Raw genomic sequence first — 17,451 nt, 5'->3', positions numbered from 1 at the left:
TGAGTCATTCAATGCAGATGTCGATTAGATCTAATCTTTGTTGGCTTGCGTTGATCACACTAAGGTCGTCCCTGACTTATGAGTCAGCACTGTGTGACCAATTCCCAGTACCACTGCCGAACTTGACTAATGAGTCACAGCTTCACAGTTGATACTGACACATTTGCCAATTCTGACTAATGAGTCAGTGCCATTCATAAATGAGCAAGATTTGCTAAGCATTCAATATTCAACCCATGTCCACATTTACACATTCAACAAGCCTCATGAATAATCATTCATGTCACATATAGGGTGCAGTTCTCTTACCTCTGGTTCGAGCGAGAAATATAATAAGAACGATTCCTGAGAACAATCGACCTTTTGATTCCTTAGCGGTTACCTAATCATAACCAATAATAACCTCCATTAATGAAAATCAACAATAAAAGGGTCTCAATTAATGAAAACCCCACTCTTGGGACCTCGAAACGTGCCCACACGGTGAGTAGATCCGATCCCGGGCCTTAAGGATTGAAACCCCGAGCCAAAAACCCTTAAAAACACTCAAAATGGGATTCTGAAGGAACAGAGTAGCGCTACAGCACTGCTCACTAGCACCCTAGCGCTATACTCAGAACCCCAAACTGCCCAACAGAGCACTGGGTAGCGCTATAGCGCCCTCTGGTGGGCTACACCCAGCCAGATCCTCCCCTGAAACCTCTTCCTTCGACTCCTTCAATTCCAACTCGATTCCAATGCTTCCAAACCTCATTTTTGATGCCAAATGAACCCAAAAACCATCCCCACATGCCCTAAGCATCACAACCACAAGAACCCTAGCCAAAAACTCCCAACAAAACCAATCATCCAACCTAGAAATCTCAGCTGAAAACCAAAGCTAAAACAGAGCAAACCAGGAAATTTAATGGCTAGAAACTTACCTCAAGCTCAGATTATGATGCTCTTCAATGGTGGAACACACTCCCAAGCTCTCAAGAATTACTTCCCAAGCTTGAATCCTCAAGTTAAGCTCAAAAATCCAAAGAGAAAAAGAACAAAAACAGGTACGGGAGAAGCTCTTAAAGTTACTATGTTTTCTCTTTCTTTGTTACGGGAGAAACAGCGACATTCTTAAAGTTATGGGAGAAGCTCTTAAAGTTACTATGTTTTCCCCACACTCATGAGCAGAATGGTAGCGCCGAATGAAAGCATAGGCATATCACTGAGATAGGTCTTACTCTACTTGCCAAATCTGGTCTTGACTTTACTTACTGGTGGCATGCATTTCAGTGTGTTGTGTACACCATTAACAGGCTCCCCACACCGGTTTTTGATGATTTGAGTCCCATCAATGTTTATATGGTCAAAAACCTGATTATATGTTCTTAAAGACATTTGGGTGCATATGTTTTCCTCATCTCAGACCTTACAACACTCATAAGCTTGATTTTAGGTCTGAGCCTTGTGTCTTTTTGGGGTATTCACCTCAACACAAAGGATATATTTGTGAGAATGTCGCTGGTCGAATATTCATTGCACAAAATGTTATCTTTGATGAAACCAGATTCTCAGCTTCACTTTCAACAGCTGAATCACATGTACAAACTTATCCTAATCTCTCTTTTCCTACTGCTACATTTTCCACTTCCAATCTAAAACATGCTACTGGTACTAACTTCACTCCTGGTGTCTCTTTGCCTGACAATAATGCCTCTATTTCTGCTGCTGCACCTTAGCCTATACACGTACCTTTTTCATCTCTACCAGTACCTGATCAGTAGCCATTTGCTCATGTTGGTACTACTGTTTCCACCATTGATGCAGTTGATCAGAACGTGGTCCAACACAAGTGTGATTAGACTTCGTAATGATTTGAATTTGTTTTGCTGTGTATTTCATTCCGCACAGAAGCTTAACATATTCCTTTGATGTTGCATTATAAATGAGCCCATGATCAACTGCCTTGTTGGGGTGAATATGGCCAGCACCAGTATCTAGGCCTCGGATATTGAAGTTGTCCTCATCTTGAATGGGCTTTTGGGTGTTGTCCAATGGGTTTTCTGTGGTCATAAGAGTTGACAGAATGGCTGCTGGGCTCCAGTAAGGGTGGAATGATTTGATCACGGCTACCATGCCTGCAACATGAGGCGCAGCCATGGAAGTGCCTGAATCGATATGGAAATCACTGAACAAAGGCCCTAATTCATCCTTAGCTACTAAGCTTATTAGAGACCAGGCAACCAAGATTGATGAACCAGGGGCCAAAATATCCGGCTCTAACACATTTGGGCAGTTCAAAAATGGCCCTCTAGAGCTATAGCCATCCAATTTTGGAGCTGGTTTTGAACTTAGGAAGGTTTTCTTAAACTCAAGTCTTCCAATGGGATTTTAGCTATTTCTGATATAATTTATAACAGCGTCGCCATCTTTTAAGCCGAGAAACGCAGCTCTAAATGAGCCTCTAGTATAATAATTAGAAAACGAGTAATTACCAATAAAGACAGCTCCAAACACTTTAGCAGACTGGACGGTCTCTACATGATTACTTATTATAATACTCTAGTTGACTTTGCATACAACAATCTTGTCTCTAACTTTCTTAATTTGTTTCAAATATGAGCACTCACCTAAGAAAGCAAAGCGAACTTGGAGTTTAGAAGACTTTCTGGGATATAATAAATTGAAGTTGATCTTAAAACCATTTCCCAAAATGATTGTTCCTTTGAAAACTTTGTCTACAGTACTAGCTTTTACCGTGGTTATCCATTGTGTTGCATTGATTACTGTTCCTAGTCCTGGGCCATGGTTTCCAGCTGCAGCTGAAACACATATGCCTTTCTCCATGGCAGCAAATATGGCTACTGCCACACTATCATCCCCCAAATCAAATTCAGCATCGTCTAACACCAAAGAGAGAGACAAAATATCCACACCATCTTTTATTGCCTGGTCTATTGCTGCAAGAAAATTAGAAGAGTATGTTGAGTAATTCCATTTAGTTTTATAAATAGCCACTCGAGCTCTGGGAGCCAAGCCACTGGCGGTGCCAGCTGCATAACCAAAGTAAGACGTGCCTTTCACGTAGCCTCCAGCTGCGGTCGAAGCAGTATGCGTGCCATGTCTATCTTCATCTCGTGGAGAGTCCATGGTGATTTTGGAATGGAGCTTATTAGCTCGAAACCCTTTGTTGTAAAAACGAGCTCCGATTAGTTTTTTATTGCACAAGGAAGATTTGAATTGTTCTCCTCACTCACACTTCCCTTTTCATCTAGAAGGCACAATGGTCATTCCTTTGTCACTAAAGCTCTTGCTCTCTGGGCAAACTCTGGTGTCAACTACACTGATTATGTAAATCATAAAATTGGCAAATTTTATAGAAATATCTTTTTATTTAAAAAATAATTTTACTTTCTCATTATTATAATTTTCGGAATATTACTTTCTCATTATTGTGATTTTCAGAATATTATTGGCTAGAAGGTTTTCATATTATTCCTTATTTAGCTTGATTTTACCACAATATGATTATAAAGGGAAGTTGTATATTTGTTATATAAAGCAAATATTCTATACTTACTCAAAATCATTTCTAGAATATTTGTCTTTTATTTTTCATGCTGCTCAAGGTAATATACTCCAGGAAACTAAATCTTGAAGTAATTAATTGTTATATTTATCTTGAGATATTTGCTCTGCCACAGGTATTAGCTGTCCCCACCAAATTCGTATCTGTCAGATCTGAATCTTCTAAGAATAGAAACTCTTTATCAATCAAGAATATCTTCAAATATTCTTGCTTTTATCAGGAGATTCTTTCTCAGCCTTTTTGAGCACGAATTGGACTCTATAAATATACTTCTAAGGTCTTGAGAAAAAGTGAACTCTTTGGTGCATAGTTTGTGAGTGAATTGTAATATCTGTGAGAGTTCATTATTTGTATTCAAGATCATAGTATTCACGTGATCTTGTAGTAAAATGAGTGCTTAGTTTTTGTGGTAAGTTTATATCACTATCCTGAGTGAATACATGTTGTAATTTGAACACAATTTTTATAGTCTTCGGGAGAGGATTTTTACAAGCCTTGCGTCGGGAGGATGCAAGCACTCGCTAGCCATTGAAGGGAGTTCAAGTGGTTGAGTGTTTCAATCAGAATCAGATTAGTGAAGAGAAGTACAACAAAGTTGTGACGAATCTCAAGAGGGAGTCTTGTTTTGTTTAAGTCAATATTTTGCACTTGTGATTCTTTATTAATTGGTTTTATTCTCTGGGTGTGGCCCTAAGGAGTAAGTTATCCAAAAGGGTTTCTGAACCTTGTAAAAATCTGTTGCGTTCTTTATTGTTTTTGCACTGTCTTTTTATTGTGTTCAGTTTCTGTCGTGACAAGTTCAGATTATGTCTCGACAAAGCTAAAATCTATTTCAACATTTAATTACCATTCCATGGCATAATTAACTCACATTGTTTAATTAATTTGGTAATTACTAAAAATGAAATTTCAATTGGTATCAGAGCGGGTCACTCATTTCTGAGTGTAATCTTGGTTTATTCCGTTTGTTATTGTCCTTGATCTTGCAATGTATTTTTTCACAGAAAGAGGCTCCATAACTCGCCCCCATTTACTCAATGATTCTAACTATCCATATTGGAAAGTTAGAATGAGAGCCTTCATCAAATCTCAAGATGAAAAGGCTTGGAGAACTATTTTGAATGGTTGGACTCCTCCAGCAGAAAGCAATGATGTAACTAAGGTAAAATCTAAACTTGATTGGACTGATGTTGAAGATAAATTGTCTAGTTACAATAATAAAGCACTACATGCTATTTTCAATGGTGTTGGGGAAGGTTACATTAAATTGATTTCTTCATGTGTGTCGGTCAAAGATGTTTGGCGAATCCTTCAAACCCAATTTGAAGGTGTCGACGCGGTTTTCGCCAACAGATAATTATACGAATAAATAGGATGGATTAGTGATGATTGATAAACCGTAATATAAAAATGATAGTAGCCTAGAATGTGGAAATTAATTGCAAGGAAAATATGGTCACTCCTTTTTTTAGGTGGTTCGGAGGTTAAAATCCCCCTAGTCCACCGGTCGATATTATTGATATCTCCTTACTATTTCTTACAAAGTATTTGCTTTTCAAGAAGAAGCCAACCATTTGCACTACCCAGGGCACTGATGATTAATTCCTAAACCTTACAGTGAAGTATGGTCTAATCAATAGGTAAAGATGGATAATGGGCCGCATGGCCCAAATCAAGCGTGGGATGTCTGAACACGCATGTTTATATTGCATATCTGAGAATTCAGGAAAGGAACAGACACGTGATGTCTGGTATATGCACGTTTATATTGCGTGGTTGACTTTATAAGGATTCGGGGATGTCAGACCTCTGACGCACCACGAGCTTAATGTGATGCTAGCTCGTGGCTTCTGTTATGTCGACACAATGGCTCTACGCAAGGAGCAGCTAAATGATCCATCAACTTGGGCAAGTTGTCCTAGGGGTCCGTAAGAAAACAGCTCCGGGTGGACGGTTGACACATGGCAGATCGATTTAGGCCATTTTCTAGCTCGCCAAAGTGTGTGCGGATATTTAGATCGTACATTTGCCCCCCAAGCCCCTACTCGTGACCTATGACGTCATCTTTGATCTTCACAGCAGGGGCTTTTAAAATTCCCTTTAGACTCTTCATGTCCTGCCCACTACATGGGTATCGGACACGTGGGACATCGTGGTTGGCGACTGTTCAGATTCTGAGAATTGCATTAAATGGCCTAGCCACCTTTCTACCGTTGTTTCGTCTCTTGAGTTATGGCCCTCGTATCTCGCATTAATTTGATCAGACGGTCCTCGTTTCCTTATGCCTCTTACGTATATATAAGGTTGGCAATCTTCAGTACTAGTCACCCTTCATTTGAATTTTTTTTCTTATATTCTCTTTTTTGAGTTTCAGAAGCTCTTCTTCTTCTTCTGGTCATAATCCCATAAATCCTTACATTCTCTTCACAAGAGCCTTTCAGAAGTCCAGCTTTAAGGATTCCACCAGGACTCCTACTCCTACGCTGCCTGTAACTTTCATTCGGAAAATACACTGTAAGTTCCCTGTCTGTTGTATGTTTTAATTTCCTCGTTTCTTTGTTAGGCAAACCTATTTCTCAGTCGTAAACAATAGGTTGTTTTGGGCGCATAGGTTTTGATTCTAGGAATATTAATTATATTTTAAAAACATGTCTAGGATTGCGATGCTCATAACTAGGTAATTTCTGGGTAACTTTCTGGGTTACTTTAGGAGATGCCTATTCAGAATATGGAAGGTGAGAGGATTTTAGGGTGTAAAACCGGGTAGCTTAGGGGTCACGTTTCCTAGGTGGTTTTTCTCTCGAAACTTTTCCTCTAAGGCAAGCAATAGTCTGACCCTCCTGACACAAAGATCCATGGAGATCAGGGATCCGTTGGAAACGTGGGCGCGTGACTATGGCAGCGCATGGCTTCACACACCGCGGGCTGAGATTAACTTAGCCTGTGTATGAAAGTCACTTCTTCACGTGTAGCTTATCTTTTCTTAGCTTTTAGGTCACCCACTAAGTTTTCTTTTTTTAATTCTTGTTCACTAGGCGATCAGATGGGGCCCAAATAGAATGTGCCCAAGAAAAACGCAGCCAGCTCATCATCCCAGCAATCCAGCAGGGGAAAAGAGGTCGAGGTTGAATCCCCCATCCCCCAGTTTGGTCCCACGAAGGATAAGGAGGTCAAGGTGGGACCTGATGCTTTCTTCGAGGCAGACAGGATTGACTCGAAGATCACGACCCAAGGGAAGGTCAACAAGATACTGCTATCCCATAACATCGAGGTTGGGACAGGCGCCCTTATAGCCCGCCCTCCCCTTGAGGGTGAGAGGAGCTGCGCGCCTCTTGACGAGGAGTTAGCGGCCTGGAGCGACGAACATCTCAAGGTCGAGGCCTTCCTCCCCCTGGACCAGTACTTCGTCGACTTCCTTAATTACGTGAAGCTGGCCCCTTTTCAACTGCCTCCTCATTCCTACCATCTGCTAGCAGGGCTGAGGTACCTCTTCTTGAGACGCAAGTGGGAAGTCCCTACTCCCGCAGACTTCCTCTATTTTTTCTGCCTCAAAGCCAGCCCGGATCAACGGGGACGAGGCGACGGGCTCCACTACCTAACCCGCTTCCCGAACTCTCCTGCGGTCATCGAGCTGCCTAGCCATCCCAATGACTTCAAGGACCAATTCTTCATGTCGATTGGGTTTCGCAACTGTGAGTACCATTACTTCAACTGTCCTCGTAAGCTTTCCATCCTTAGCCCGCGTTTAAAAAAAAACTTTTCTTTTTCATTCTTTCGCGTGTACTGACTTGAGCATCATCGTGCAGCCATTTTTGCGAGGACGACCAAATCAGTGACCCTTGGGGGTCAATACGATACTTTTGCGGGGCTTCCGTCTAGTGAGAAAGACTACCGCCAGCTCATGTCTGATGAGACGATGCTAGCGTGTAAGTTCATTTCTGTGGGCCAGACTCTAGCCTTGAGGAGGACGCGGGCTAATTACCCAGTAGCTCGCGACCTGGTGCCTATCCCCGAGGGGGATGTCGTAGATGGCGAAGGCAACGAGCAGAACGAAGAAGATGAGGTGTCGCTCGTGCGATGAAGGCGGGCACCTGAGGCTGATCAGGGCCCCGATGTGGATCAGGCTCAATCGGGGGTAGCAGTCGGCCCCTCCGGCCAAGGTAACCCATACCCATTTAGGGATCTAGACAGGGCTACCGCAGACCTTGGGCTTGTTAGGTTTAACCCAAACCATCTCGTACACCGTCATCGAGGGTACCCGGACCTTAACATAACCCTACTCCAGTGTGTAGACCAACTAGTATTACGCCATGATACGGACCGTCCTAGGGGCACCGTAGTAGTAGACAACACCTCGTCCTTTAGGTCGGCCTTCTTTGAGGAGTATGGGACCAACCTTAGGTCGTGGCCCTCCCTTCTGAAGGGTGTATCGCTCCAAGACTTAGACAATACGTAGAGGAGTCCAGTCCTGAGGTAGATCCGAACCCAGAACCCTTTTTGACTCATGAAGTAATAAACTTAGACTCCCCTATAGCAGTTCTGAGGCCGGAGATCGTGGCAATAGATTCCTCCTCTAGCTCGAAGGGTAGGGCCTTTTCAATACACCTTTAGATTTCTCTTGTAATAAAACAACCTTACATGTATACTAACGTCCTTTTCCTTTTGTTTCAGGCGAGGAGATGGCACAACCTGGAGATAGCGCCCTGCGATCAATCTTCCAGGGGGGAACCCTTCCTCCGGACCATCCGGGCCATCGGTCAAGAGGCCCTGGCTGACCAAGAAGACTCTTGCCTCCGGGACAACCTCCAAGTCCCTCACCAAGGGGAAAAGTCAGATCCCCGCATCCACAGAGAATATGCCTCCACCTCCCCTGCGACCTCCATCCCCTACTCGGGAATAGGAGGCACCAGTTGGAACTCCGTCAGTCCCCGCTCCCATCGTGCGCATCCCGGTTAATTCCCAAGACCTGGAGAAAATCCCAGACACCTTCCAAGGAACGGTCTATGAGACCGCGAGCTACACGGTGGAGCATTATTATAAGGCCAACCCAAGGGACTTGAGGGAGATCGAGGCGAGGAGCCCCCAGAATGTCATAGAGTCTACGCTGGGGATAAACCTCACAGTAAGCTTACTCAGTTAAATTCCTTTGCTTTCTTCCCAGCACGTGCCTTACTCTCTTCATTTCTTTGTAGGTGGCTTTGGCTCTACTCCGCAGCGTAGCTCGGACAAGGGCCAGGACCGACGAGCTCAGGGGCGAGCTCCAGACTGCTCAGGCTGCCCTCGCATCTGCTCAACAACAAGAGCAAAGTGCCAAGGTTGCCTTGACGACTGCCAAAGAAGGCGAAAAGGATGTGCAGGCTACCTTGGCTGCTGCGAAGGCCAAGCTTGAGGAGGCCAGGGCTAAGCAGCTAGAGGCCGAGACCGCCACCGTGGCAGATGTTAGGAGTGTGTCCTAAAAGCATGTAAGGACATTTTTTTTTTCTGTGAATAAATAAATACAATGGTTTATTATTATTGTCATATTTAGATTGTTAAATTATTGTTTGAATAATTTTGTAAATATCATAAAAATTCCATATTCATTATTGAGGATGTGATCTTGTATTAGTACGAGAGAATTAAGATCACATGAATGAATAAAAATAGTCAACAACAACAAATTAAAGTTATGGAATTCTTTAATTGGAGTTGTAAGTACGGTTTACTGAGTATCATAATGATACAAATAATCTAGATTTGGATTATTGATGTGGAAAGACATCTCGGTAAATGTGCTTTATATAATATGATTATATATGACATGGACCGATATGAATTAAAGTCTTTATCCAAAAACCATTTAATAATAAAGACTTGTAATTCATATCATAACTAATGATCATTGATCAACCTAAATCCTGAGTGTTCATGAACTCTTGTTCATGTTTATTAAATCTTTTGATTCATTCGTTAAGGTCTCTTCAAAGAATGATGCTAATGACTTTTGTTTTGGAGATTTAATATCATGGATGGCTGGGAACATGTATCAACAATACGGAATCTAATATTTCCTAACAAATCGTATATTAGTTCCCTTAAGGGTTAATTCTGGAACTGAATGATTTTGAGCTCAAATCTATAATTAGATTATAAATTAATTATTCACTAGTGAATTAATGGTACTTAAGGAATAAGAAGTAAATTAGAAAGGTTAAATGGTAATTCTTCCATTCTAATTTATGAACTAATTAATTAGAGGGTTGAACTATTGTAAGATGGTTATATCAATGGACGACTTAAGATAAGATTTCTGTAAAAGTATATCTATGACATAAAGAGTGCAATTCTGAATTTATAGTGGAGTAATATCAGAATTAATAAATTAACTATTATAATTAAAGAGTTTAATTATTTAGTTTATTTATTGGAGCTTAATGTTATAGGTCCATGGTCTCCGAAATGGCTCAAACAAACACTGACAAAGGTAAATACAAAAATGGGCAAAAAGGACTTATGTGATAAGTAAAATATTTTTCTATGTATCAAACATAATTATTACTTAATTATGTGTAAATAATTAATTAAGAATTAATTAATTATTTGATTTAACAAAAATATAATTAATTTTGAATTAATTTATTTTTGGGATTTTTGGTATTTAAATAATAATAAAAATTGGGAAAAATCACATCATGCATAAGAGAGTGTACTCAGTCTCTTGATTCCACAATTTTAGTTATTTAAATATTAAATAATTAATGAGATATTTTAATATGATTAAAATATTATTATTTAAACAAAAATCTGATAACTGATCAGTTATTTTGAATTTGTTTAAAATAATAAATATTTTAATATATATGATATATTAAATATAGGATATCAGTTTTTTCATAGAACGTAACTTTTCAGGGATAGAAAAATATCTAGGAATCTCTCTCAGAGAAAGAGAACAGTGACATAAACAAAAGTCATTGTTCTTCACAATACCTAGGTCCAAAACTTTATCAGATCTCATGTGTTGAGAACATCTGATAAATAGTTTATTGTCTATTATTTGTATAGCGAGCCCACACTCGTTCTTTGTGTGCCTGAGAATATTTTGGAAGATCTTGGTGTGAGATCTCGAGGATTTAGCCATACGAAAAGATAGCAGCAAGGAAGGACCTGAGGTAATTTTTCTATTCATGTCCTTGATTCAATATATATATATAAATGCATGTGAAGAAGTAGATCTAGAAATCTTATGGGATTAATCTAACAATTTGATTGTTGTTCCGCTGCGTATAATCTCTGATTTGATCAATAAAAACCAACAGCAGAGAGGGCATCTTCCAACTCCTCCATGGAGGCCATGCTCTACCACTGCTGAGCCTTCAACCAGGACGGCGACTTCTCTTTTCTGTCTCCCGAGGTGTGGGAGCCATTCCTCGAGAAGTTCAAGGCCTGTCTTCAATAGGAGCCGCCTTCTGAGACTGGGGAGACTTCCGCTACCGGCGAGCAAGAAACCAAGGGGGTGACCTCTTCGGAGTGACCTGGGGGGGCTTAGAATTTTTTTGTATTTTCATTTTTATTTACCTCTGTAACAATCCACCACGAGGTTTTTTCTCCTCGAGATAATTGATTTTAGTTACCCCGGGTTTTATTTCAATCCATTTTATTTTTTATGATGTATTTGGTAAAAACTTAGTTCGTGTTAGTTTATTGACCATTTTTTCTTTCTTTGAGATTGCAAAGTACTGCTAGTCAATTTTAACCAACTCTAAGTTTTAGGGTCTGGTTATGTCCAGGATTTTTAATTTTAAAAAACTTTGTCCGCGTTAGTTTTATCGACACCTCGTGCTTTTTAGAAAAAACACTGGTTAATCAATTTAACCAACCTCTGAGTTTAGGACCTGGTTGTGTCCAAGACTTTTAAATTTAAAAACTTAGTTCGCGTTAGTTTTATCGATACCTCGTGCTTTTTAGAAAAAACATTGGTTAATCAATTTAACCAACTTCTAAGTTTAGGACTCGGTTGGTGTCCAGGATATTTAAATTTAAAAACTTAGTTCGCGTTAGTTTTATCGACACCTCGTGCTCTTTAGAAAAAAACACTGGTTAATCAATTTAACCAACTTCTAAGTTTTAGGACCTGGTTGTGTCCAGGACTTTTAAATTTGAAAACTTAGTTCGCGTTAGTTTTATTGATACCTCGTGCTTTTTAGAAAAAACACTGGTTAATCAATTTAACCAACTTCTAAGTTTAGGACCTGGTTGGTGTCCAGGATATTTAAATTTAAAAACTTAGTTCGCATTAGTTTTATCGACACCTCATGCTCTTTAGAAAAAACACTGGTTAATCAATTTAACCAACCTCTAAGTTTTAGGACCTGGTTGTGTCCAGGACTTTTAAATTTGAAAACTTAGTTTGCGTTAGTTTTATCGATACCTCGTGCTTTTTAGAAAAAACACTGGTTAATCAATTTAACCAACCTCTAAGTTTTAAGAACTGGTTGTGTCCAGGATAAAACTTAGTTCGCGTTAGTTTTATCGATACCTCGTGCTTTTTAGAAAAAAACACCGGTTAATCAATTTAACCAACTTCTAAGTTTTAAGGACCTTCTTCTCGGGGTATATGCCCCCCAAGTAATCAGAAAGAGATCTTTCTCGGTTACTTTGAACACGCTCTTTTAAGCCTATATGCACACGGAAACATACAACGATACAAGAAATATACTTCTCATTTTTTAATAAAACAGGGTGGATTTTATAATTAAGCCTTACAAAAGTATGACTATTGATAATATTTCTTTAGGTGTACCGTGTTCCATGTCTGTGGGACTGTTTCTCCATTAAGCCGAGCTAGTCTAAAGGTCCCTTCCTTCACAACCTCTATTATTTGATAGGGTTCTTCCCAGTTTGGTCCCAAAGCTCCATCCTTGGGATCCTTACCGGCTAAGAAGAGTCTTCAGAGCACCAGGTCGCCTAAGTTAAAGATGTGTTTCTTGACCCTTGAGTTGAAATAACGAGTGATTTTTTGTTGATAATGCGCGAGCTGCAACTGTGAAGCTTCTCATTTTTCGTCAATTAGGTCGAGGGACGCGCTAAGCAATTTATCGTTATGTTCTTAGTTGAACGCCCAGACTCTGTGCGAGGCTATCTTTGTTTTGATAGGAAGGACGGCTTCACTTCCGAAAGTTAGGGAGAAAGGAGTTTTCCCCTTCGAAGTTCAGTGTGAGGTTCAGTATGACCATAGCACCTGAGGGAGCTGCTCAGGCCAAACTTCCTTAGCTTCGTCCATCCTCTTCTTAAGGCTCGCCTTGAGCGTCTTGTTCACAGTCTCGACGTGCCCATTAGCCTGGGGGTAGACCATGGAGGAAATTTTTTTAATTATGTCGTGCCTTCCACAGAATTTGGTGAAGAGGTCGCTATCGAACTGGGTTCCGTTATCTGACACGATCTTCTTCGACAGCCCAAACCGGCAGACAATATTCTTAACCACAAAATCGAGGACTTTCTTTGATGTTATTGTCGCTAGAGGCTCCGCTTCTACCCACTTTGTGAAGTAGTCAATAGCTACTACCGCATAGCGAACTCCTCCTTTTCCCGTGGGTAGGGCACCGACTAATTCAATCCCCCAGACCGCAAACGACCACGGGGACGAGATCATCTTCAGCTCGACTGGTGGAGCTCGGGCAATCGTGGTGAACCGCTGGCACTTGTCACACTTTTGGTCGTAAGAATTTGAGTCATTTAATAGAGTGAGCCAATAATATCCTTGCCTCAATATCTTCAAGGCCAGGCTTTTCCCCCCAGCGTGATCCCCACAAAAGCCTTCATGCACCTCCTGTAGAATAGTCTTGGCCTCATCTAGCAGAACACATCACAGAAGAGGTAAAGAAAAACTACGTTGGTACAACGTCCCGTCTATGATCATATTCCTCGGAGCTTGGTAAAGTATCCTCCTCGTGTCGTTTCGCTCTTCAAGTAACTTTCCTGTTGTGAGGTATTCGACTATGGGATTCATCCAGGTTGGCCTGGCATCGATCATCTCGACCTCTCTCATGGTCTCCTTTACGCTTGGCCTTTCCAAGAATTCCATCGGTACCAGGCTTAAGGTTTCGGCCTCCCTGGAGGTGGCGAGCTTTGCTAAGGCATCAGCATTGGCGTTCTGTTCCCGAGGGATCTGTTCGACTAGGCTGTACTTAGGGGTGGAAATTTGGGACACGACACAATGACATGACACGACATGACACGATTAAGGTAAACATGAACACGACACATTTAATAATCGTGTCGTGTTTGTGTTTGAGTTTGAGTTTTTGACACGTTTAATAATCGTGTCGTGTTCGTGTTTACCTTAATCATGTCATGTCATAATCGTGTTGACCCATTTAATAATCATGTCGTGTCATAATCATGTCAGACACGATAACACGAATAATTTGTATATGTTTTATGATTTTTTTCATATAGTTATGATTAATCATGTTATCGTGTTCGTGTCGTGTTGACCCGTTTAATATTCGTGTCATGTTCGTGTTCGTATTTTTGACACGTTTAATAATCGTATCGTGTTCATGTTTACCTTAATCATGTCGTGTCATAATCGTGTCGACACGAATCTGACACGTTTACACGAATTTCCAGCCCTAGCTATACTCAAATGCGGACAACTCCTTCTTTACCTTGGCCAGGTAGGCCGCCATCTTGGTTCCCCGCGCTTGGTATTCTCCTGATACCTGGTTAACCACGAGCTGGGAATTGCTATGGCACTGGATGACCCTAGCCTTCAGCTCCCGGGCCACCCTTAGCCCAGCCAACAAAGCTTCGTATTCGGCCTCGTTGTTGGACGCTTCGAATCAGAACCGTAACGCGGAGTGGAAACGATGTCCCTCTGGGGATATCAAAATGATTCCAGCTCCAGACTCATTCTCATTAGATGAACCATCTACAAAGACTTTCCACAAAGCTTGCACCGGTTCTTCCACCAATTCCTCTTGGAATCCAGTGCACTCTGCCACGAAATCAGCCAGAGCTTGGCTTTTGATCGCTGTTCGTGGTACGTATAGTATCTCGAATTGGCTGAGCTCGATGGCCCACTTCAAAAGACGTCCCGATGCCTCAGGTTTCTGCAGTACCTGCCTTAAAGGTTGATCGGTTATGACGTGGATTGAATGGGACTGGAAATACGGCCTAAGCTTTCTGGAGGCCGTGATAAGGCAGAACGCCATTTTTTCCATCAACGGATACCGAGATTCAGCTTCGGGGAGCCTTTTGCTAATGTAATAGACCGGCTTCTAAGACCGGTCCTCTTCCCAGACCAGCACGGCACTAGCTGCATCTTCCGTGATAGCCAGGTAAAGAAAAAGAGGCTCTCCTGCTGTTGGTTTAGAAAACACGGGTGGCTCGGCTAAATGTGCTTTTAGGTCGAGGAAGGAACGCTCGCACTCATTAGTTCACTCAAATTTTTTATTTCCCCGGAGCAGCCCGAAGGGCATGACCTTGTAACAATAAACGTTGGTTGGGGTCATGAAGCTAGTATGTTCCTGGTCCGTAGGATTCATAGCGATCTGGTTATAACCTGAGTATGCATCCATGAAAGACATGAGCCCGTGCCCCGCAGTGGCATCCACCAATTGGTCAATTCTCGGCAAGGGGAAGAAATATTTGGGGCATGCTTTATTCAGATTAGAAAAGTCGATGCAGGTCCACCACTTCCCGTTGGGCTTCAGGACCAGAACAGGATTGGCGACCCAGATTGGGTATTTTGCCTCGCAAATAAAGCCACATTTTAAAAGTTGAGCTACTTCCTCTTCTAGGGCCTCAGCTCGGGTCGTGCCCAGGCGCCTCTGTTTCTGGGACTTTGCAGGCATGTTTTTGTCCAAGTTAAGGGTATGCATGATGGCGCTTGGGCTGATTCTTATCATGTCTTCATGAGACCAGGCGAACACGTCTAGATTCTCTTGTAGAAATTTCAGCAGCTCCACCTTTTTCTCATTACTAAGGTTTTTCTCGAGCCTAACCACCTTCGAAGGGTCTCTAGGATCGATGTTCACCTCTTCGAGCTCTTCGATGGCCTAGAGCTCGGATCTATCTTCGCCTATTCTTGGGTCGATATCATCACTCAAGGTGGTACCTACGCCATCGACTTTCTGAGGTTTTTCTATCCCAGGATCAGATCTTACTTCCTGAGATTCCTCGCTTCCGCCCTAAATGGTCATCGTCTGCTACCCGGGTTTTGATTTTTCCTTCATGGAAATGTTGTAGCATTCCCTGGCAGCGAGCTGGTCACCTCGGATCATACATACCCCCGTAGAGGAGGGGAATTTGACTACGAGGTGGCGGATAGAAGTTATGGCTTCAAATGCCATCAACGTAGGCCGGCCCAGAATTATGTTGTACGCGGTGGGACAGTTGATAACCATGAACTTGAAGAGTTTGGAGACAGTTCGGGATCCCTCTCCCAAGGTTATTGCTAACTCGATCGTCCCTGTCGCTGCCAATCCTTCTCCGGAAAACCCATACAACATCATGGAGGTGGCCTTCAGCTCGGCTACAGACAACCCCATTTTTTCTAGTGTGGATCGGAACAGCAGGTTCACCGAACTCCCATTATCAACTAGCATCCTCCTAACTCTCCGATTGGTGAGCTGGGCAGTTATGACTAAAGGATCGTTATGCGGGAACTGGACATGACTAGCATCCTCTTTGGTAAAACTGATTGGTTGCCTCTCCAATCGCTGCTGTTTGGGTAGATGCTGCTCCAGGACAAACTCAACTCCGTTATGAGACCTCAGCTCATTGACGCACCTCTTCTAGGCACCTCTGCTCGTGCCTACCAGATGAGGGCCTCCAGAGATGGTAGTTATCTCTCCTCCTATTATGGGATGAGGGGTGTCCTGACTCACTTGGGCCTCGGGCTGGTTTATGGGAGCCTCCGAAGCTTGCTGACTGGTAGGGATTCGATTCTGTGCATACTGAGCCAAAGGCCCAGGTCTGATGAGCTCGACCTCGTCCTTCAAATGACTACAATCATTTGTGTTATGGTCGATGTCATTGTGGAATTGACAGAATTTGGAAGGGTCTCTCTTGGCCTTCTGATTCTTCAAGGGCTCTGGCTTTTTCCAGGGAAGGCGGGCAGAATTTGCTAGGAAAATGTGCTCCCTAGTGTTTGTGAGCTCAGTATAAACCGTGTAGACTGGCTTAAACTTTTCCACGGGCTTATTCTTCTTTGGACCGTGCTGGCTGCACTCTCCATTCCCCTTTCTCTTGCCTCCACCCCTTCATTATTCTGGAAAACGATTTGAGTCGTTTTCACGACGTCCGTTTCTATTCCAACGGGCTGGTCAAGGGTTTGGCTGGCTCCCGCGACCGACGCTCACGCTTCTTCCAAGTTTATCCATTCCTGGGCCTTGTTCAAGAATTCATCCACAGTGCTGACACCTCTCCTCTGGATTTCTTTTCACAGCCCGCTCCCAACAAGGATTCTAGTCTCATAGCCATGAGTTTGGAACTATCGTCTGCGTCCCTAGCCTGGGCCACAACATTTGTGAACCTGCTCAGATAAGCTTTTAAGGGTTCCCCGGGCTGTTGCTTCACGTTCGCCAGGGTGTTCGCTTTGACGCGAGCTTCCTGAGAGGCTCAGAATGCCCTTTTGAAATTGGCAGAGAAATTCTTCCATGAGCTGATCGACTGTTTCTTACACTGCTTGAACCACTGCCTAGCTGGCCCGATCAAAGTCGAAGGGAATATTAGTCATCTTAGCTCGGGGCCGATATTATGGGCCATCATCAGGGTATTGAACATCCCCAAGTGATCCGACGGGTCCCCGTCCCCATCGAATTTGGATAGATGGGGCATCTGGAAACCAGGCGGATATGCCGTGGCTGCTATGTTGGGGGCAAAAAGCTCGAGCTCGT

The 17,451-nt window shown here is 42.4% G+C and overlaps 1 pseudogene; it reads right to left on the bottom strand.

The window, feature by feature from the left end:
- The window catches only part of LOC133779063 (subtilisin-like protease SBT1.9), a 48,685-nt pseudogene that overhangs the window by 15,023 nt on the left and 16,211 nt on the right, over window positions 1–17,451 (bottom strand).

The sequence above is a fragment of the Humulus lupulus genome, chromosome 1, assembly GCF_963169125.1.
Source record: "Humulus lupulus chromosome 1, drHumLupu1.1, whole genome shotgun sequence".
Classification (NCBI taxonomy): Eukaryota; Viridiplantae; Streptophyta; class Magnoliopsida; order Rosales; family Cannabaceae; genus Humulus; species Humulus lupulus.
The sequence above is the reverse complement of the archived record's forward strand: the minus strand, read 5'-3'. Positions and strand labels throughout refer to the sequence as shown.